We start from the raw sequence: 24372 nt of genomic DNA on the forward strand, positions 1-24372 counted from the left end.
TTTTGATTGATTTGGCTATTGTATCATCGGTCCCCACCCTACTAATTTTGTACATGAATCGAAAAAAATTCCACTCAAGGAAAGTACTGAAAAAAATAATAGGTTCCATTATATAGCCTGATACAAGCCCTAGACTTCACAATAAAAATGATTGCTGGTTTGTTCGTGTTGAAGGTTACAAAGAAAAATGTATATGTCGATCTAAATTTAGTTTACACCCCTCAAAACAAAAAACATCTGTGAGAGACCCCATAGTTCGCGCACGTCGAATTTTTTTGTATGTGAGGAAAGATGTTGCCAGCATGCAATTGTAGACAAGCTGACGGAGTGTAATCATGGAATTATCCTAGAGAATTTTCAAAGTATTTTCGGTCCCAGTGATCCATCGGTACCACATCTCCCTTAATGATATGCAATGGACGAATGTGAAGATTGTCGATGGACAAACAATATAAATGAGGGTGCGGTATCTTCGTATATTTGGTCCGTCATGTTCTCTGTTGGTGTTGATTCAGTGGCTGAAATCGATTATAGTTTTAAATCGATTATTCCAATTTCATCCGAAATTATAATATCAATGCTATAAATAATGGTATATCGAAAAACAAAGTTGAATATTTCGTGTTGACATATTCCCACTATTTTATTGTCAGGGCCGATTCAGATCAGAAGGTCGACAACGGCCCAACATGCAAACTATGAGTTTGTAAATTGGGTAGTTATAGTGAAAACCCGTTGACCTGACTTCACTCAGCTGGGCCCTTTGCAATTTAAGTGAAAGTGAGTTTTGTTTTTCAAACCGCAAAAGCAACATGCGCGACGTCAACAGAGTTACCCCATATCCATAGTTTCTATATTCCTTTTTACAGCTTTAAATATACGCTTTATATTTTGTTCAATATAATTGGCAATATGAGTATTATGCTCGCGCATTTACGTTGGTATCCTGGCCTGGTTCTATCTGCTCTTTCAACAAATAAACGTATCGTGCTCTCATGTGTTAGTGATTTTGTTGTGGAAGATTAAATACACAATGCTTGATTATTTTAAGGTCCATTTAACATCTGTTCATTATACCGCATTGTCTCTATCGTGATGTCGCATCGTATACGTTGTGTGTATTGAGCAGATCAAAATCATTATAACAATGATTGTATTGGAATATCGCGGTGTAGGCCTATGTATGATGTACGGTTAGGGTTAGCGCGTTCTAAGAAGGAATAAGGCTCAGTATAACAATGTTCACAGCAAAACTTTTCTACGTGTTCGAAATCAAAGCTTAGTGTGGTTCCCAGTTCAAAGTATCGCAGTCTGCATAAATCAGTTGAGAATTAGATTGAGATGGAATTGGAATTCGTATCTCATGAATTGCGGACTCCCAATCTTCAAATCGTGTTATGGAATAACTATAGGCCTATTTTGCTTTCCGGATCTTTCGGAAGCACATCTTTCCCGATGTTTGTTGTTGCTGCTGTTGGCTGTATTCATGGTGTTGCGACTACATCGGTTATGTTATAAGCCAGGCTGATATTCTTTTTTTTCGTGAATTTTGGTCTACATACGAGGTCCCACTATTGTGGTAGAGAGTAATTAGCAAGCCTGGAGAGCAGTCCAATTTTAATTGCGTTCACAGTCGTCGCCACCTGTGACAGTTTTTTTTGTTTCACCAAACTTTACATCTTCAAAATAGATTGTGATGGCCACTATTACGCTGCTCAATCAAGGTTTTTATTAACTGAAAACGAGCACTATACGCAATACAACTAGGTCAGCAACTAAAGTACCAAGAAACGACAAAGTAGGAGCGACACAATAAATAGAGGACAGGATATAGGTAATCAATAATTTGTTAACTATGTCAAGGACGAGACAATCGAACACCAGAATTCATCTTCTGGATATCACAAGAAAATGAGGTAATAATAAAGAACAACTAAAAATATGATTAGGGTACAGATAACAAATACTTCCTTACAAAAATGCATATATAGGTGCGTAAAATTTCGAAAAAATACAACTTCGGCAGTTGAGTAGCAATTCTAAGAAAAGTGAGAAACATTTCCTGGCATAGCAAAAGGTATACGGTTTGATACACGTTCCTCAAACAACAGATGATGGTATACACTCTTAGCGAAAAGAGTGTGAATTACACCCATGGCACACAAAACCAGAACCTACCTCAGAATTATACCGCGGTATAAATCGAGTACAACATTTATGGGTAGAATATATCCTTTCTTAGTAGTGACTCACAGCAGAAACCGACTTGACAGTAGGCTTACATGAAGTGGACACTGGAGATCTCAGAATGAGATTGTTCCTATCAAAACTCAGACCCAATATGACGGGGTTGATGATAAGAACACACTTCATCCGTCTCATTATTAGCTGTAATAAATGCAGAACAACTCTCGTTTTATGATTTAGGGGTGGTGAGGTGGTATTTTGGGAGGCGATTGCACTTTATTCGAGAGGGTTGGTAGCTCAAAAAAGTTTGGGGAACACTGGTGTACAGTGTGGCAGTATCGCGCAGACCAGGAACGCACTTTATAATTTTGATCGTGGGATCATATCGTCCCGATGATGTGATGTGAAGTAAGCAATCATTTATTCCTTCGTTACATGTAGCATTCCAGACAGTACCGTGTTTGCCGGTTGGCGTGATACGGAAGGGCGATCCTGACCGAATCATGAAGTCGAGGCCATTTTTCTTTACACCGCAGGTATCCTGAATAAAACATTCGCTCCATCTCCGTCCGCGATTACGCCAAAGCACTCCGTGTGAGGTTTTACTTTGCAACCGGCCGATAAATGTTTTCTCTGGCTTCGCGGTGACAGATAGTAATAGCTGAGCTATCAGTAGCACCTTTGCCTTCTTGATCTCTAGTCCATCCATGTCTGATGACTGATGAAATATACGTGCCGTTTATAAAGCATTAGCCGTTGATACCGGGTATACACTATCAGGGATGTTCAGAATTGCCTGACGTTCAAAAAGTCACGCCTTTTATCTAAAAAAGGTATTCTATAGGTGCTTTTTTCTGTAACTCATTCCTCGTATCTGTGTGCATGTTGAGCTGGAAGAATAGTATATAGGCTAAAAATAGGGATTCCCCTAAAACTCGAGTACGCGGATTCACCTCGCCTACCAAAATTTAATTATTACCAGGGTTTATGCAGCTGTTATGGTTTGGGGTGGAGCCGTCTGTATGCAACATACCAAATTTGTGCAATGAGCTATACGTCCTTGTACGCTTAATAATATGGTCTTGTAGGCCTACTTCCGCAACATATGCTCAGTAACCCTATCGGTTTTCCTATGTCGCAAACTTAATTTTCCGGAAGTCGCACAAGGCAAAATACTGACGATGATAATTGAAGGTATAAAGCTTGAATTCTGGTTTATTACTGACTTTATCATTTTAAAACACCACAGGATTGCGATCTAATGAAATGATAGAAAGGTGTTCAGCATTGGCGTAACCAGGAGGCGAAAGGGGTTTCGTAGAATTTCGTAAATTCTTTTGAAGTATAGTATTCTTGGTCAGATTTAATCAAGTTGAAATTTGTCTTTACGCGATTTAGTGTTATTAGATTACTTATAGCTTCTAGTATGGGTATATCTTATACAAAATAAAACGAAAAACACTCGTAATCGAGTCAGTTGACTCCAATTGTGTTCCAAATGTCACTTGAGGGCATTATGCTTCAGTCTAGCGGGTGCGGGACTATTAGGCAAACAACCATGCAACCATATCTTCGCGCCAGGACTACCAAGGCATGTAAGTTTTGGACAGCATGCGACTCCGCAAAGTGAGCTACCAGAAAGATCGACGGCCGTAAAACCTTGCCTCATAATGATCGACCTTGCTGGTCAAAACCTTCGATATTGATGTTCCCAGGTGTCATATAGTCCCGTCCTTGAGCGTCACGGTACAAATGTGACCCGAACTTGTCGTCACAGCATCAAATTACTCTTATCCGAGTTGCATGTGGGTATTCCTTAAACTTTTTAAGACACCGACAAGATAGCATAAGGTAGGAGCGTCCGGCTTCTTGATCTGTAGGACGTTGATTCGGACCCTGGCCTGGTCAGACCAAAGACCTGGTTAGTAAGGATGGTGTTAACGTGAGGTTCACGGTCTCGTTCTGTGTGTGAACCTCAGAATTTTGTAGGTTCGCGTTCAGAAAAGAACCTTGAGAGGTTCTGAACGCCAACCTTTTTCATATTTATTCCAATTTGTCACGTCATTATAACGTGTCTTTCGTTGAAATTCTTTGCTTTTAAACTTTGGACCAATTAAAAAAAAAACTATTTGCTCGAAGGTTTTAGCTTTCCGTTTGTGTATCTTTCTCTGCTGTGAGCTTTGCCCGCAATCACAGTAGCACAATAGCAAGAACGAAACACACACACATACTACATGTAGGAAGTCAATGAGTTGTGGTTAGTCAACTAATGCATCGATGTCTACTGTAAAAAGTCTATCAGTCGCACGGGATTTATCTCAATTTGATATCCTTATTGGATACCCGTGGCTACTGTAGAGCCTGTTTTTGAGATGATATCTGGCGCAAATATAGAAACCGGTATTTCACTCTTAAAAATACATTTGTCCGGACAAGCTGAGTCCTCGTTGAAATTGTTGTCAAAGCGACGGAATATATTGATTTTGTTTCATTATTATAGCATTCGATTTTTCCAGTGAGGTGACATTTACAAAGTCAGCAAGTATTTCAGCATGGTGGCATAATGTGACCCGTGTGGTCGCTATAGTTATATTAATATATTACTTTACGGAAAAGTAGGGTTGGAGTTAGGAATTTGGCGTCACGTGACGTCATAGGTTCACGTTCACGTTCACACTAACCATCAGTATCTTTTCGGTGTTCGCACCATCCCTCCTGGTTAGTAACATTGGTATCCATGACTTTCCGGCTTGGCGCTCAGAATTACCTATGGTTAGCATGACGGATTGGTGCAAGACTTAGGAAGCCTTACAAGGCTGCTTCTGCATCTTCCTTTTTCAGCGGCATGTGCACATCATGCACTCATAGTATGCATATGCACAATTGCATAGATGTCATTTATGTCATTAGTCGGTGTATATGCCGCAAAACCATCAAGGACCAAAATAAACAGCGTCCTATTCCTATTCCTATTCCTATTTCCATCAGCTCTATTAGAAAATGTGATCATGATAACGTATAGCAGGCAATGTATATGCAAAACCAAGTATTACTGAAAAATTCATTCATTAACTTAGAAAATACAATTTATTGTTCCTTGTAGTCATCAAATATCACCCCCCCCCGCAATTTTCCATGGTTATCCTCTTGATATGCTAACTATTTAGTGGAGTTGGCATTCTATCGCGGACTGTCACCTACCCAGAAATATATATAAGCGGTTAAAGCAAAATGATTTAGGAAACATAATTAAAAATAGACATAGATCCGATATCAGTTTTATGTATGTTTCTCGAAATGATTCGGTTTCAAATTGCTCGGTCTGGAATCAATGTTTCTGAGTGATTTCCATGCATGTAACGTTTCACAAGTTAGCTTGGAGCAGTGGTTACCAACGTATTTTACTTTATTCCCCGCTTCTGATTTTTTTCGAGTCTTCCCTTCCCACTATGGTTGCATTTAAAACAAAAATCAATTTAAAACAAACATGTTTAAAATGAGGCCCTCATTTAAAACATGTGTTAATTTATTTTTATTTTTTTAAATCCATGTCGTCCCGAATATTCAATTGTGATGTCATAGTGGATTGACATTGACAATTGTAAATATAGGATAAATATAGCTCCTTTGACGAAATATCGGAACTAATGCAGTATATGCCCGCTTTCCTCGTATGTACAATTGACGTCATTCCTCATGATTCCCCATGATCATTTAATTCAATTACCTTCTTCTATCACTTAACCCCTTTTTTCCTTCTTATTCTCTCGTTTTTCCACCCGAGCTTAAAATATGCTGACTCGGCATTTTTCCTAGTTACGAGGTTTCAGTTTTTTTCGTTTACTCCCATTATGGGGATTTTGTCCGTTTGCCCATCTTTTAATGCTTATTTACACTCTGCCAATACGTATTTACAGATTTTGTATGACTGTTGGTGGTATAGGACCTTCACACAATACCACATCTTTCACGTTTGATTGCAGCAGTAATAGTCCTTCATTCCTTAGATCTGCTGCTTTCATGCAAATTCCCACATTCCGCCTTTTACTTTTCTTCGTTAGAGTTTTGCTCAAATGAATGAATCTCCTGTTCATCCCTTCAATGCCCACGGACATTATCTGTCTTGCATTGTTTTCGGTAGTCATGTGGTACAACACCTCGTTCCCTTCATATTTACAGTACGGAGGAGGCGTCCCTTTTGTATGTCCATGGGCGGCCGCCAGACCGTATTCCGAGGTTATTGCTCTATCGCACCTTTGCATGACGCTCTGTATTTCGTCCATTTCCATTTGTTCCCCCGTTTTCTTTTGGAGGACACAGTTAATATCTTCCCAGGGATGGAACCCGTCCACCGAGTTGTCACAAAGTTCATGTCGACAATGATACATCAGAATCTGCTGTATTTTTTCCGGTCGGGGTCTTTTCTGTCGGTACGAAACGCTCTTTTTCTTGGGAATTGTCGCCCAAACATGTGGATCCTCTTCTCCCGCAGCCATTTCCATCCAATAAGATCGAGACAATCCATCCGACGTGAATACCTGCATCGTACTTAAATGAATTACCTCTTTTATTTGGAATCCTGCGAGATGATTGAGCCACCTTTGAATTAAGGGTTTTGGGCTTGGATTTTTTGCTTTGTCCGTCATTCTTTTGAGTAGCCCAAATACCCCAGTATTATCAGTGATTATTGTAAAGGATAGGGCTCTCAACATTGACTGCCATTTTTCCACCGAATCCTTTAGGGCTTTCAATTCCTTTGTGCATGGGTCATAAGCTTTTGCCGTCGGAGTCGCCCACTTCTGGCTGTAGTAAGCAATTGGGTAAACCTTTTCAAAAGGCGGCTTGCATCCCTTTTCCGTCTGAAAAATGATTGATCCAAACCCAATATCTGAAGCGTCCGTTTCCACAAAAATGGGAAGATTTGGATCCAGATGGTACAGAACCTTAGCATCATCAAGGGCTGCTTGTGCCATTTTGAAATCCTGCAGTAATTCATCGGTCCATAGCACAGGCGTCACTCGTCCTTGTGTCGCAGGGACCTTGCCTGTTAGCGCATCGAATTTGGCCAGCTTCAAACTTAACTCAGGTATATGCTCCGAGATATAGCGAAGCGCGCCAATCCACCCCCTTAACTCGTATACATTATGGGGTGGTGAGAGTTCGCGTAAAGCCCTTATTCGTTCGGGCTGAACCTCAATTTCTTTCCCCGTCAAGGTTGCCCCCAAAAGGTTCACCCTTCGTTTTCCAATGAAACACTTATTGATGCTTACCGTCAGTTTCATCTTGGCGAGCTGTTCAAATACCATGCGTAGTAGTATTAAGTGGTCTTCTACAGTTTTTGTGCTGAGGAAAATATCGTCTATGTAGGCCTCCATAGGCGTTGCATTTTCCTCGTCTGTTCTGCCAACTTGTTTCATGTATTTACGATAATTTTCCGTAATTGGTTTCACCACGCATTCCTGCATATTCGCGCTCCAAAGAGCCACAGCAGTTTTAAGCCCCATCGGCATTTTACGCCATCTTACATGCATCCCTTTGATGGCTATACCCACATATTGTTTAGATCTTTCCGTTACATCCATGTGGAAATAGGCCTTCTTCAAATCAAGGAGAGAAAGCACTTCTCTGCCCTGGGCGAGTTGCTTCACGTCCGGTACAAGAGGTGGAGGTACTTCTATTGATTTTATGGCCGCATTAAGGGGTTGGAGATTCTGTACTACCCTCCATGCTTGCTTCCATCCGTCCTCCTGTTTTTGTCTCTCATTCATTTTCTGAGGGACCACAAAGATAGCCAACTTCCATTCGGCAAAACCTCGTTCGATAACGCCCAAGTCCAGGAAGTTGTCTACTGCTTCTTTCAATGCTTTCGCCTGGCCCTCCCCCTTCAGATTATAAGGCCCAGACACAAATGGTTTAGTCGAGGGATCTTTAAGCTCAATGTCGCATTTGTACTTCATGATTTGCGGGCCGCCAAGATGGCTCCGCAGGTCCTCGAGCTCGGACGCAAACGGTGCGTAGATGGCTTTCCAGACATCATCAGAGATAATGGTATTTTCTGGAGTCGTCAGATCAGGGGGTTTGTATGGGAGTTTGGCCAGCGCTACGGATTGTGCGCAGAGATTTTCGAGTTCCGTCTTGACGCGTGGGTGAGTGTCCTTCTGTAAAACATACGTAGTAACTGGCCCAGCCATAGGCTGGTTTGAGATTCGTGATGACCGGGTTTTCGGTGTTGGTGGAGAGAGGGCGAGGTCCTTCGATGTAGGCCTCTGATCTCGGCGCGTGCCCGCACCTACCATCACGCCGACGGACTCTTTTTCCGCCGGGGACCCTTTTTCTGGGGAGACGTGCATCCTAAAATCCCCAGACTCATTGTCGGACATATCCGGACGTGTATCCGGTTGACCGGCAATTGCTGCTTCATTTGAATCTTTTGGGAAAGTACTCATTACTGTGGCTGTCGTCATGCAGCTATGGGCCGAATCATTAAGGTTATTCGGACAAGTGCATCCACGAAAGCATTTAGGACCAGTTTTCTCGTGCAGGTCTTTGTTTTCGCCAGCGGGGATTCCACGCTCGACGTCTTCATTAACGGTGTCAGCAGGCATTCCTGTCTCAGCACCTATAGATTCCCATGGGTTATGTGTGACGTCAGTTGCTAATTTCAACTCGTCGCTCGCACCAGTGGTTATTTCCATCTCGGTACTCGCGCCAGCGGCAATTTTCCGCTCCACGCTAAATTGGTTTGCAGCATCCATCAACCCGTCGTCGGTTACAGTGTAGCTAATACTGTTTCCAACTTTGGTTCCGTTACTCTGATCACAATGATTCTCTTCAAGTAGTGATGCTAAAGACAACTCCTCATTTGCGTTAGACGGGGTTTTGAATTCAGCAGTGATGCCTGGTAATTGTTGGACTTCCTCAATCCATTTCAGCCCTATGATATTAAGTGGGACTCCTGATCCGGTCACAAATGGAACGGACAGTCCATCAAAATCAATCACTACAAACGAGTCCACTTGGGACGAGCCGCCTATTCCAGTCAATTCCATATCTATTGGTTGACGTTCATCCCAGCTTTGTGGGTATTTAGTTATAACGACCTTTTTCATTATTAAATTGGGGATGCTCCCCGTGTCGGCTAGGAATTTCGTACCAGTTGCTGTATCAACCAAATACAACAGTTGGCTACCAAACAATTCCGTAAAATCGGGCTGTAGAGGGTCATCCGGCATATCAAGAAATGTAAATAAGGGTAAAGAAGAGTTATGTACAGTTTTTATATGTTGAATTAATAATTTGTCTGGGAGCTGATTCACCGGATCAATCAGCACCCCAAGGCGTTTTTTGAAAGTCGTACTCCTTGATTTAGTTCCTCGTCCGTCCAATATGAAGCATCATATCGACGCGGGCGATCATGATGTTGAGGTTTCGCCCAGGCCACTTGGATATTTCCCCCAGAGGAACGTGCAGGTGGTCCATGGGGACCCCATTGATCCCTATCATGCCAGTGGGTTCTATCTCGATTTTTTGGCCTGATATCGTAATAAGCTTCGCACAGAGCGGTTCTTTGCACGAAAGAAGGAGAGCCATGTAAAGCAAGATACCGGTCCAGACCTTCAATTGTCTGAATCCCATTTCTCTCAAGAAAAGGTTTCCAATTACGTTCTGCCGATGCCTTTACATGAGGCGGTACTGGTCTTGCTCGCCCCCGAATTATCCACCCTAATTCCTCATCTTTGGCAAGGACCTTATCGTTTAACCAAAGTATGAATTTAGCCACGCAATTACGGGATTGATGTCCCGGAGCCTTGCAGTAATAACAGACGGACAGCGATTGTCCCTGAGTGGGATTTAGATACAAGCCTAGAGGAGCGAAAATATTCGGATTTCCAAGAAAGTTGTATCGCTCACCTTGGCTGTCAGCAATATTGCGGGCTTCCTGGCTGCTAGACGGAGTTATCTGTGAGCTGTCAGCACCCATCCCGGAGTCTTGTGTGTTTGCCATTCGCGGACTTCGGTTCGAGGTTCCTGATCCTGGGCTAGCACGCGAAGATCTTGTTATTCTCGTTGGCTGTCCGTTAGGTCCCGTTGATGCCGTACGCCCATTTTGTTGTTGTACTGGCCTGGCCCTTGAGTTTTGTCCTCGTCTACCAGGTCCATTACCGTTCATGATGTGAGTAGGGGGTCGATTAATGCGAGCATTACGCTGTAGATTACGACGTCGTATCGGAACCTGTCCTGTATTGTCAGGTTGGCGCGGTGGGGTCACTCTAGGTGGTCCAGGAGGTGTTGACCCCCCAAAGTTAATCAGTGGTTGCAGGGGCGAGGGTGATTGTACCACCGGCGGTGGTGGTGTTACACCAGGTGGAGGAGGGGTGTTGAGCTGTCTGTCCTCGCTACCGTGAGTGGGATAGGTGTGTATTATTGAACCTGCTGGTTGGACATTGTAAATATGTACAGGTGGCAAGGACGTTTTCGTATCAGGTACTTCTTTTGTTTCCTGATTCCTGGGGCGCGTCTCTTGTTCGTCCAGAAACTCGGAGTTCCAAACAAGTTGTAGTTCCTCCGCAACGTCCCGCCAAGTTTTATCCTCTTCCCAGCCTCGCAACATCAGCCTGAGCGCTTCTGGAAGGCGTTGTCGTAAATTTCGGAAAAGACGCAATCCATCCGGATTATCCTCAATAAGACTATCCATGTCTATTTCTAGTTGCTTCAAAGCGCTATTCAGCAGGGGTAGCGGCTCATCCTCCCAGCGATAATTTCTGCGGAAATCCCCAATGATCTTTTCGTCATTCACCAAACCCTGGGGATTGGATAGGGAAAGAGATCTCATCACCGATTCCCATTCTGCTTCTCCCGAATTGGTGTTAAAAAAATTTCCCAGTTGGGTAGCCTGCTTGTGCCGACCGGCAGCCCTCAATTTCTTCTGTAATGCATTTGCCAAAATAACATCCACATCCGTATTTCCGGGACCATGGCGTATTCGTCGCATCGAATTCTCCATCCATTTTAGCAGTGGCATGTCTCCAGGGTCCATCATAAGCTGAAGCATTTCTTTTTCTGATTGTATTTTAGCAGATACATTGAGCAATGGGGCCGAAACATTAGAATACTCGTGTGGCTGTTGCTGCCCTGACCTTCGGCTACGATCATTAGGAGTAGAGGTAAAACGAGGCATTTTTGGATAAGTTGGATTGTTAGATCGGCCCTCATCCGTATCTTCATCCGACGAATCTTCGTACCTTCGGAGAGACTGTTCAACCTCCTTTATTTCTCGAGCCAATGTTCGCATACGAATGTCGTAATCGTCGTTTTTTGTGTCTTCCGCATCTTCCCTAATATCACCTTGTTCTTGGAAGGTCACCCGTCGGGATTCGCCATCCGCACTTCCCGCTCGTCTCCGAGAGTCCTTCTCCATATTACGACGTTCCTGCCATCCTCGATACCCCATATATTTATCTAAGGCATTCTTTTTTGGCTTTGACGCAACAGGGGGATCGCTTCCCCCACGTCTAATGAAGCTTGGCATTTCTACGGGGTCTTGCTTCTTTGGTTTGGCGCGTGCACCACTTCCCACGTGGAAGCATGGTGTCGTCCCCATGCGAGCGTCTGACGGCGAGGTCGCCTCAGAACCAGGTAACGTAGGATAGACGGCCGTAACGGTATGGCAATCTAAGCCCTTGCGAACCGTCATCGTTGGCCCTTGTTTTGCGTAACCTGACGTCTGCTCAGCGAGGGGAACGTAAGCCGGAGGGTCATATTCCGGTGCATTTGGAAGTACCGTCGAAACGAGAGATTGAGTCTTATCTCGCGTAACTTGTGCATGCGACTTTCCGAGCTCAAACTCGGAAGTAAGAATGTCATTCAGTACCTCGGTGGAGACTTTCCCGCTAACTTTTGTTGTGGCATCACAAACAGCTTTGAGGTCCGCTTGAGCTTTTCGAACCTCTTTCTTTGCCTTTTCTAGCCCTTTCATGGTTTCCGGTAGAGCTGTCTTTACTTCTTTCAATAGCTCTGTTTGTTCCGCCACATCCTTAGCAAGTTGTTTTTCTTGTCGCCGTACATCTTCATGGCGTTTTTGTGTCGCTTTAAGCAAGGTAATACCTTGTTTGAGTTCATCCGTCGCTTCTGACGATTTTTTCCTTTTGAATGCTTTCAACATCCTTCGCATTGCCCTTCCTATTGACCGGATAAAGTACTGTTGACAGAAGGTAATATATCAGGTGAAGATATGTTGAAATATACTGTAGATCCTTGAGGCGTATTCGTGGTTTTGACGTAAGCAGTGGGTTCGCTGCTATTTGATCCCAAAAATACGTTCAACAGATTAGAAAGCGCTCCAGGCGATACGTGCAGATAAATTGCTGCCAATACTATCAGGAGAGATACAGACGATGAAAGCAAGGATACGACAAGTACAAGCTTTACGATGGTCGTCTTAGAAAGCATCGATTGGTCAACGTCTGAACACCGGAAGTTCCCCGTACTGGCCACCAATTTTGTTTTTACAGTGCAGCTCCACAACGATTGTTATGCGAGTAGTCCACACTTGTTCGGGATACTTCGTAGGACAAAGTTGACACTCTTTGCTCTCTTGTGTAATACTGACGACGTTCGTAGATCTGTAGAGGTTGATTTGAGATTTTTCACAGTCGTAAATGTTGATTGAAGTATTCCGTAGTTGTAATATTGTCTTGTTTCCAAACAGCCAATGACCCTTAGGTCCAAAATTCTAATCTATCCTTATACGTATTCTCTAGAACCTTAATACAACCAAATACTCCAATCATTATTCATGTAGACGGAAATGAGGTAACTCTATGCAAAACTTGGTTAAATTGGCATACACATCATTCGTCAATTATAACACAAGTCACGGTATAACCTATACATCATCATACACGATTAATAAACATTTTCAATACTCCAAGGTAGGTTCATGCGTATAATAGCATCGGCCTTACCAGCCGTAAATCTCGTTTCAGACATGTAGTCACATAATTTTTCAAACACAATCAGTATCAAGGACGTCAGATCTTCGGCACAATTATAATTACCATAAGCCTATTAATCAGCTCGTCTGTTACTACCCTTGACAAGGTATCGCTTAATGGGGATACTACTGTTATGTTATGTTATGTTTGTCATCGTTTTGGTATCATTAATCTAGTTGTTTCCATAAAAAATGGACTTCAAACAGGAACTGTTTGGTATTGTATCAAAGAATTTTATAGTTTTGTGTTGTTTTTCATTATTTTTCTACATCGCTTGCATTTCATCCTTCGCACCAACAACCCGTGATTTCTTAGAAATAGCACACAATCTCGTGTGTTGAGTAGCGCGCCCGATTTGATCATACCCAAGACATTGTATGTTCTTTCCCACGTATCTGCGCAAGTAAATAATACGACATGTGGCGTCGATCAACTCCCTACCGTCTTTAGCGGATCAAAACCCCTTTTTCTTGGCGTTTCATATGTACTAACTCTCTCATATTTTAATCCCGTGTTATTCTTATGGCAGGGTTATTTTTTTCACTTGTTCCTAACCAGATCTAGTGTTTTTTTCACCCTTATTTCAAGGTACATGTAAAACACTTTCTATCCTTCAACACACCCACTTTATGATGCAATAACTAATGCCGACTAGGCCTCCGGGCACTTATTTCACCAGTACCGAAATATCTGTACTATTAATGTCGAACCGACTATTTCGGGGGTTCCAGCCATCCCATATCGATATACGTCGGCTGTATCGGGTGGTAATTGTCCATAGGCTCATACAACATGTTTTTGGAAAGTATTTACACAATTATGGCATGATTTTACAACTTGAAAAAAACACAATTTTGTTTTTAACTGTTTAAAACATGTTTTAAACAAAGTGGTTTAAAACACCGTTAGTTTTAAATGCAACCCCACTTCCCACAACCTAAAATCGTTCAATCCAACCCTTAAAAACGCGTCCTACAATAAAGTAGTAAGAACTTTCTATTGATGTAAATTAAGACGCCCCATGATTGATGTTACGACCCGTCAAAAGAAAATCAATCATTGTGGTACATTATATTTCCAAGTTTCCAAGTCCGAGCTCGAGTTAACTATATGATCGTAATTTCTTTGAAGTTTAGTCATTACGTTTTATCAAAATTTAAGTTTACTTAGAGTGTTATGCTATTTTTTATTTATTTGAGAGAACCCAATATCCCTGGATCATTGCAACATAAAACCTTTTGTGTACCGGTCCAGAATTCATGAGTTATTTATGAAAAACACGTCATAAAATACAGTCCAGAGCAGTAAGCTATAGTAACTGTAATCGCGGTGTTATGGTGTCGTACATACTATATGTGTATTGATTTTGAAAATGCGTCTGTTCCCCACTAGAACCCCCCTGCATTTACCATATTAAACACCCCCACATCCCCAATATCGAATATTATCATGAGTCACAGCAAATACGGAGGTGGAGTGGAGTAAGCTTATTCATTGTCGACAGTCGAAATATTTATTCCTCATTCTGTCCATTCTTCTGTATAGGCGGCGGATTTACCTAGGGTTACCATATGTCAATAAATAGAAAATTCCCTCGGAGGGGGCTTAAATGTCCTCTGCTTCGGGAATTTGTCCTCTTTTTGTAGAAAAAGTATTAAAACGTCATAAAAAACTTCTCTGACGCAGCGAACGCCAGAGTTGGCAAGACCATAAACGAAAAATACACTGCCACGAGTATTTAGGGAGTAGAGATTGGAAAGATGACTTTTTTTAGTCAACACAGTGCTATTAATCGATAAAATTTCAAAATCCCCAGGTTTCTTTTCCGGTACAAGAGCTTTCAGAATTTTTGATTCGGATCTCAAAATTTTTCGGATCTCAAAATATGGTGACCCTAATTTATCATCACCCATTTGCGGGACTGTGACCTGAGATTTCCGAGCCGGAATGAACATAGGATATATCAACGGGAAGTTTTACTGGACCAGGCCCATAGTATTCTAGATAACTAGGGTAAGGTTTACAACAGTGGTTCCCAAACTTTTTCGGTGTGAGGGCCAAATTTAGAATTTCAGAGTACGGTCGGGGCCGCACGAATTCTACGGCTATGAAACGGACCCAAACAGCAAACACCATGGCTATTTCGGAGTAGTTTTATTGCCCTGGCGAGATTTCAAAACTGTACACTGTTTACCGCTACTTATCCCTCGGGGCCGCGCTTGGGAATCACTGGTTTACAACATAGTTATCTATATTCTATACCGTAATGAAAACGAACGTCGCTGCTGTGATTATACAGATGGGATGTATGTGTCGCAACATGAACCAGCCTGGCTAATTTTGTATAAAAACAACCTTCTTCGAGTATATTCATTACTCATTGTCGAATGTGATTCAAATATGTATACCATGGATCAAAAGTCATGACTGATATATTCCTAATCTTTCCAATTAACAGTTATTTAATATATATTGACTATAGATGGATAAATATATATGCCACGCTCGGAAAACTTCTCTGTGAGAGAAAAAGAGATTTCAGTGTCTGTTGTAGATAGTTATCGTTCAATAATTGAAAAATAAAAAATGAAGAAAAGCGATGAAGTAAGTATTTGCGAAAAAGAGCAAACGTGGAACAGATTCGTCATTGAATTCCACGCCACGTTCCAAAATACCAAGAGAGACAGAAAGCAACTAAAAAACCAGTGGCATAATCTTAAACAGTGGACAAAGAGTAAATACACGGAAAGACGTCATTATCAAGCTTTAATTGGTGGCTGCAAACCGGCATCTGCAAAGGAGCCATTGACAGAAAAGACTTTTATGGTACAGCAGTGATTATCAATTTCCTATAGATTCTTATGAAATTTGGTTAATGGTTTTTGAGGAATCAGTCAGTCTCAAATTGAACCAAATGACAACCCCTTCGACGACGATACCATTTTGGATAAGTCATACAAATATTTATATACCCTGTCGGTCCAGAGTAGGCTACTAATAGTAAGCAATTCGAAAATCACGAGAATTTCTGCCTGCCTGTACCTTTTCCAGGATTCTCTCCGATTCAAACTGCGAAATATGCCTTATCTGAGCAAGGCATAATTACCGCATTTCTATACTTACGTTTCCAATTGTACATATCTCTTCATTTATTAGATACTAAAGTCGTCGCGACATCTTCGAATTCGGAAATGATTTTGGACATTTTATTAAAAAATCAATACACCGTTAAAGATCGCATAGTTTGTTGAACTCGACTAAAATGTTGCTCCACTAATAGCTGACGAAGGGCTCTTCCGGCAGTAGTACTTCCACCTGACATAAAACCGGGAATGTCACTCTTGTCTTGCTGATGCGGCACTGATAATGGTATGTTCAATGTTCATAGTCACATTATGTAGACATGCTGCCGCGACAATTATTATTAACGTATTGTCGAGTCGCGTACGCATTGGGTTTGAGAAGCAAATGAAACGTTGTTTCAGTACACCGAGCGCTTTTTCGATCTTTGTACAGGTTCCGATTAATGCGCTGTTATACCTCGCTGCACACTGATTTGATGGGTTTAATATTGGTGTCATCAAGCTTGTGAGGCAAGGATAACCACTGTCACCAAGTAAAAGTCCATCAATTGTTTCCATAGCTGCACACAGAGTGGAAGAAGAGTAAATTGTTGAATTGTGTGTTGATCCCGGCCAACGGCACACGATGTGAGTAATTCTCAAGAAAATCACAAACCAGCTGCACATTTATCGAGAAAAATCCGTTTCTATGGAGGTGTACCTCGGCATCAACCACGCCTGGATACATTATCTTTACATGACTCCTATCCACAAGTCCGATAACTCCTGGGAAACCGTACTCATTATAGAACTTAATTTTTTTGGTTCATTAGGCCAGTGGTTCTCAACCGCCGGTCCGCGACGACTATCCAGCCCGTCCGCGAGGTATATTGGAATTTTATATAACTAACTTTCAAGATACAATATGTTGAAGGCTTGTCCATTAATAAATAAAACATCAAATTTTAAACTCATTCAGAACTTCTTGAAGTAACATATTCGGTCTGGAAACATGTTCGATTTGACTTGAAGCTCTACTCGTGTCGTCTGACGAAATATGAGCAGCAAGGGCAACTACGAGCTGACTCGCTAAACCGCGCAGTTTGCGCGATCATTCGTTTTCGATTCATTCATTTTGTGAAGGGCCGTAACTGCCGCACCCAACCCCCGAATTGGAGCGGGGCCGAGCTTGAAGGGGCCTAAAATTATTTCGTGAATGAAGATCAATTATAGAGCAATTTTTTGAATCTCTATCTAACTTTTGTCAATTTTTTTTTCGCGCTTAGAGCGGTTTAGTGTCACTAAATGTCCTGATTATTAGGCTCCCTTCTCCCAACAAATACTCATGAATTATAGAAATAGGCATTTCAGCGTCAGGCATTACCCCATCACGACGCGCCAACACATAATGAAGTTTAGGCTACCATAGTAATCCGAAAAGTGTGCGAAAAACTCACCAGTGGGATAACCTTGGCCGAAAACTTATATACATATGTCTAATTGTCCATAGGCTCCAAAATGGCTGGCGGCTAATCTCAATGTCTTGGCAATCTGTACCCCAAAGTGCAAATGCCAAACCACCGAGAAAAATTATTTGTCAGTGAGGAAATACCAATTTGGAATCGTGTGCCTCCTTTAGTTTAGTACGCTTGGGCGATTTCAATATCATAGTCACTATATAACAGACAGTAGGTGACGAAATGTTTACATGCAATAAAGTAATTATTCCAACATGCCCACCCGAATATGTTTAATTATTAATAATTTCGTGCTCCGAATTTTCCAACATGACACCTCAATCAACTCTACCGAAAAAATTACAGCAATATATATGCAATTAACAATTTTATTGACCGATTCGGTCATGAATTATAGAAAACTCTCTGCCTACACTCAGTAGATTTAATATGTACACAAATACTGGTGAAAACAACCTACCAACTGTGGGGTCTGGGGGTGATGACCCCTAGAAATTTGGTTTGTCACCTTGTGGGGCCGAAGACCACCGTTTTTGGGCAGTTAGGCTGACGATCGACCCTGATTTTGTGGATGGCCAGGTATAGCTGTTGTCAGGTGTTTTTATGCGGCGCATTGTATTCATATATTATAGCCAGAGTAACCTACGACTGGTGTTAGTGGGCAATGAGCAAGGTAGTACGACAAGGTGCTTGGCTCGACTCCGAAACGTTTGTTCTATCAATATTGACATTCGAGTTAGCGCGGTTGGTTAAATCCATGGCCTTTGGCGCGAAAAACTGTAAACGACTCTCGGCGTTAGCACGTTTATTTTCCTTGACAAGGCAATTTTACCTCGACTCAAATGACTCACTACGGTAAAATCTGATAGATGCCATGATGAAAATAATTAATTACGATAAAAACCCTTAAAATGTCACTCTCCAGCACCATATACTTGCATAAAACAGTTGCATACTTCACGTTCTGAGTTGATTTCAATTTTTGAAAGTCCACCGGTTCGCCAAATACTTTATGAAATTTTACCGGTCCGCGAGGTGAAAAAAGTTGAAAACCACTGCATTAGGCTACTCGGATCCGTTGGAGATTTCATAAGGTGCGCCTTCATTTTTGCGACCGCCCGTACCGCACTAACTCGGTCGATCCGGAGAAATCGATCGAGATCGAGAACGAGATCGAGATCGGATCGAGAACCGAGCGTGGTCCGGGGCCGATCCGGATCCGGATGTCAATTACACTTCGGAAGAAGGGATCCACGTGAGTTACGTTTTACTTAAAAAAATTGTCCAGTACAATTAGAAAGAAGGAGACACTTCGAGTCTGAGTACAAGTAGAGGAGGTCAAAGTAGTGACGATACTTGTACTTGGCAAATGTAAATAGAGAAAAGTGGGTGGGTCATAATATAAAAGTACGATTAGAATGAGATCGACTTGAGTAAGTAGTACGTATGGTAACCCTATGCAATGGGCATACATTCGATAACCGCACGGTCTTGTACTTTTCCAACATATGCTCAGTAACCTGGTCAGTTTTCGGATGTCGCAAACCTAGTTTTAGCAAAGTCGCATGAGGCAAAATGCTGACGATGTTAATAAAAGGTAAAAACCTTCAATTCAATTTATTAATCATTTTATCATTTAAAGCACCACAATATGGCGATAAAAGGAATGGAATTATAGAAAGGAGTCAAACATATGGTTGACACGTCCGGAATTTCACTGTAAAAACTGCGTCCGGGAGGAAATCCCAAAATATGACTAAATGTCCGGAATTTTGAAGGCTTGAACTAGGCTCAAAATTATTTCGAAAATCGACACGAAAAATATTATTTTTAAGCAGATTTATGCTACCTGAAATTTTTCTTTGCGCCGGCCGCGATTTAGTGTAAATAAGATTGATTTTAAGGGACCACCATCACCCTCGCAAAAATAAATAAACAAAGTCAACCATATCATTTACTAAAATAAGTCTAATTGTATTCACAATTATAAGATAACGGCATGTTCTTAGAGTTGGTACAGACCGTTTGGATGCTTCAGTTGAAGACAGTGGTTCTAAACCTGGGGGTCGTTTGATATTACATTCGCTCCATCTGTCTGTATGGTTGCGGCGCAAAATTACTTGCGCTGGCTTCGTGGTGACAACCAACAACATATAACTACATAATATCAGGTTTGCTCTGAGTTCCATTCTTTTCGGTCTTCACAATGAAGATTGAGTAACAACACCCGCACCCGCATTTACATTGATGGCAAAAAATCGAATAAAAATAACTTGAAATTACCCCGTCAGCGCATAGCGGTAGATTGAAAGGTGTATATTTGCCCCCGTTCCGATTTACCTCGGAGTCGAGTAGGGGGGAATGTTAGGGTAATCCGAAGATCAGGAGCACACGAGAGTGAGAGTGTGAATGCTTTGCTCAATCGCTTGCGCAACAATGGCCATGTCAAATTGCATTTGGCCAAATGAAAAGTGTGACGTGAATCAATCACAGTGACCAATGCAGTGCTTGCTTGTGTCCACACCATTGGTTTGGCGTTAGTCGGTATTGAATCAGTTTTTCCACGGTTATGTTGTGCAGCGAGACAGCTGCAACACCATGGGTTGTTGGTTCGAGTCCGACCAAGGCCGACTCAAGAATTCCCACCTTGGTGTTGGAGGTTTATCTATCTCATCCGTGTAAGCGGTGTCTTATAAAAGTCTACAAGTCGGCAGCTGCGGAATAAAAATGAAGAAAATTGGCCTGGTGTAAATGACCATAGCAGTCGACAAACATTATGAGTAGCCTACCTTAAAACAAACTAACAAACAAACAAACGGTTATGTTGTGCGGCAGTACAATGCAGAATTGGACGACTAGAACATAAATGAAATGCAACAAAACTCAAGCTCAGTTCATATCAATTCCGAGTTGTATGAGAACGGCGAATGTCTGTATACCGAGCTTGGTTCGTTTCGAGCTATACAGTTATCCTGTAGCAGTTTCAGGAAAACCAGAAATAGACAATAATTGAAATGAGAGCATTGCAAAATTTCACATCTATTACTGGCCTTTCGCTCTAATCAGACAACAGCGACTATAAATAGTACTCTTAAATGCAATGCTTGTGATACTTATCAATGATTGCGCGTATAGCTTTGCAATATCGATTACATTATGACGAAATATCAGCAAACAGAGATGTGTATCATCTCATTATCTCCCGCGGGAGGGAGCCGGTAACCGGTAGTCGGTAAACTCACATTCCGCCAGTTACCGGCCGCGCGGGGAATTAGTTTTTTTTACCGGATCCTGTCCAATATGAACACTAGCGGCGCTGCTGCGTTATTTTGTTTCAATAAAGATTGCACAAATAACTCAAAGACCGAATCTGGATGCCTGGATGACTAGTCAAACTTACGGACGTTTTCATCTGGTCCGCGAGGCAATGCTAAGCGAATGAAACAATACTTGTACTATCCTGCATATTTTCATCAAAGTTGGAATATTTAATAAGAATGTGCCGCGTGTTAACCAGCATCCGGCCATTGGTAACAAATGCAGACTTTTCTGTCGCTAGTCGACTTGAATCAATAAAAGAAATACTCGATTCAGATTCGAATACTACAATAAGTGCCCAGCCCTAATAACATGACATACTACTCTCAAAGTGGTATTATAATTTTTGTATAGGCAATAAATATATAGCTTTCATAAAAGAATATAATATCCAATGTTTGGAAAAATATTTGTTGTTATGGTGTGTTTATTCATTATTTTTAACTTCATTTTACGCCAGACCGATATTCTTTTTCATGATTACAGGCCTACCGACTTTCAGCAAGGCCCATACCTTATGTCCTTGACTTTTGTCAAGAGGGAGCGTAGATAAACCTCCAAAACGTAGGTACGACAAAATAGTAATCATCGCGCGTGGAAAGAAATACAGTTTTATTGATTTTCACAGTCAGTTGATACCTGTGACAGTATTTGTCAAACTGTACAATGGACATTTATATTACATATCAAAATATATAGGCTATCATTAAAATGAGGTGATAATAAAGAATAAATAATATGATTATAGTATATAGTTACCGAATATTTCCTTAAAAACTGCATATGAGCGTAAAATTTCGTAAAAACATAACTTCGGCATTTAGGTATAGGAATGCTATCAAAAGTGAAAAATATTTCCGTGCATAGAAAAAGGTATATGATTCCATACACGATCGTCAAATAATGGTACAGTGTGACAATATGGCGCGGATCAGAGACGGAAATTTATTTGCAATAGATAACTTTGATCACGGGATCCAATAGTCTTGATGATGTGATGTTAAGCGCGTAACCCCCAATCTTGCGATCACATACTGCATTCCACACTGGACTGTCGCTACCTTTATGAGTGACAAGCAAGGGTGACCCTAGCTGAATATTGAAGTCGAACCATTTTTTCTTTCCACACGTATCCAATAATAGATGTTCACTCCACGTGCCTTAACGGAAGCGCCATAATGTACCCGACTTTTTGTCCTGCAACCGGCCTATAGCTGTTCGCGCTGGCTTCGTGGTGGCGACCAGTATAAAAATTTTGATCATCATCGTAGCTTTGATTTCCATTCTCGGCGATTATTGAAATATATACAGTAGAATAAACTGGAATGGCCAGCGGTTTCTATATCTGAAGGGATGGAAGAGTTAGCAGTGAATTCGTCATTTTTATGAAATTGGCACTTGGCAAATCTGGTACTTGGCCGCAATTTTGCACCTATAAATCGGATTTATACCCCTACCACAAATACTAAACCTAACCTTTGTCCCTAATCTAGTGATTCTCAACTGATGGTACGCGAAATCCCTAAATTTGCAACATGGTTTATAACCTGATTTAGGATACCATAAGCCTATGTAGATCTCATGAAGCAATTTTGCTTCATAACTGCTAAAACTTCAGGGCTCACATCGGCAGAATGGCCGTTTGAGATAAAATATCCTATACCGTGCAAACTCATTTTAATTAACTCGTTTTTAATTAACAGTTAGTTTAAAGTCAATTAACTAGATTGGTAGCGGATTTCCAAGCGCATTTCAAGACTAACTTCAAGTCTCAGTTACTATAAACACAAGGTGCAGTGCTAAATTTGAAAATATTCTTGGAGGTTCAGAACTTCAATTGAATAATAGATTCATACAATAATACTATATTATGATAAATATATTATTCAATTGAGCTAAATTTGAGCAGAAATTTGGAGTCCGCGGGGTGCCTTGACGGGCCAAACCGGGTCCGCTAAGAAAAAAAGTTGACAACCACTATACCCTAACCCTATAACCTAACCTCCTAACCAGAGGTGGTCAGTAACGAAGTACTTCTACTTTTTGGAAGTACTCAAGTAGTTTTGCTCTACTTCTGGTACTTACTCAAGTAGATTGGATTTTCTCTACTCCTACTTCTACTTCGTAATATTTTGTGATCTACTTACTTACTTTTCGCTATTTTCAGTTTGTCAAGTAGAAGTAGTTTAACCCCCCAATCCGAAAGATAGCCTGAGGAATTTCGGGGCTGCTTTCACGAAGTACCAACATTTATTATTCATAAAAGTCAAGTAAAGCCAAGAATTTTTGTTTCGCATCGCGCACAGTAGTTATGGAGAGACATGTTTTCACGAAAGTATCAGTGAATATAATTTGAGTACCGGATTGCTTGGTTCCGCTCACACCGCATTGTCGCGCATATCAAATCTTTCATCACAATAAATATGGCCCGCCACATTCCGTTTGACACTATACCCTTTTGCAATCTAGCAATTACCTAACAGATCGTAATCTAGCAGCCCATTACGTGCCTTGCTAATCTGCAAAATCCAGTCCTTTGGGACGTTACACATGTTTTAGCAGATCACCTTCGAAGCTTTAAGGACGAATAAAGACATGAAATATATTTTCCGCTTTTTAGAAGTGTTATTTGTATTTCACTTTCAATTGCGAGTATCATCTTTGAGTTATAATTACTTTCAGTTCTTTTGTCTGCAGAACAAACATGTGGAAGCATAAAGCAAATGTAGTAACGCCTCTATTTTCCGAAAATAATGCTACACCAAACATAACTTTTACGATCCACAATATTTTTATTAACGTATACTAATCGCGCAAAGTGATGAAACCGTGTCCGATACAACTTCTACGTATTGCTCTTCGCCTAAAGTTGGGGCCTTATAATATGGGGCAGGGCGCCATGCCATGATATTCTCTAAAACGGCATCCTCTAGTGAACAATGGGTTAGTATCGCATTTTCATATCAATACTATAATTGGCATCCCATGATACGAAAGAATGCTTATTCTGTCGGAAATTGATACCTCCTGGGATTCGTCAATACAAATCAAGCTCTTCGCACCTTCGGCATAACTCAATTTGCAGCTTTTGACAGTCCATGCGAACGAATTAAGACTGTTTTCAAAACTACTTACTTACTTGAGTAGATTTAAAGTCAGTCAATTCTACTTCTACTTCAAGTAGTTTACGGTGCCTTGTTGAAAAAGTACTTCTACTTGTACTTGAGTAGATTTTTTCGTCGCTACTTCTACTTCTACTTGAGTAGCTTTCTTGACTACTTTGACCACCTCTGCTCCTAACCCGAATACATTGATACATAGATACCATGATAC

The 24372-nt window shown here is 41.3% G+C and overlaps 2 protein-coding genes across 2 annotated transcripts in view; one reads left to right on the top strand and one right to left on the bottom strand.

Annotated features, from left to right (window-relative positions):
- Positions 1 to 12970, bottom strand: part of LOC145458499 (uncharacterized) — a 178619-nt gene extending 165649 nt beyond the window's left edge. The window contains exon 1 of the mRNA XM_080336876.1: positions 12951 to 12970. The gene's annotated coding sequence lies outside the window, so the exon portion shown is untranslated. The remainder of the gene's footprint in view (positions 1 to 12950) is intronic.
- LOC145458501 (prominin-1-A-like) overlaps positions 1 to 24372 on the top strand; it is a 50954-nt gene that overhangs the window by 14947 nt on the left and 11635 nt on the right. The window lies entirely within an intron of this gene.

Source organism: Botryllus schlosseri, chromosome 16 (genome assembly GCF_051294905.1).
Source record: "Botryllus schlosseri isolate E-star chromosome 16, Bs_hap1, whole genome shotgun sequence".
Classification (NCBI taxonomy): domain Eukaryota; kingdom Metazoa; phylum Chordata; class Ascidiacea; order Stolidobranchia; family Styelidae; genus Botryllus; species Botryllus schlosseri.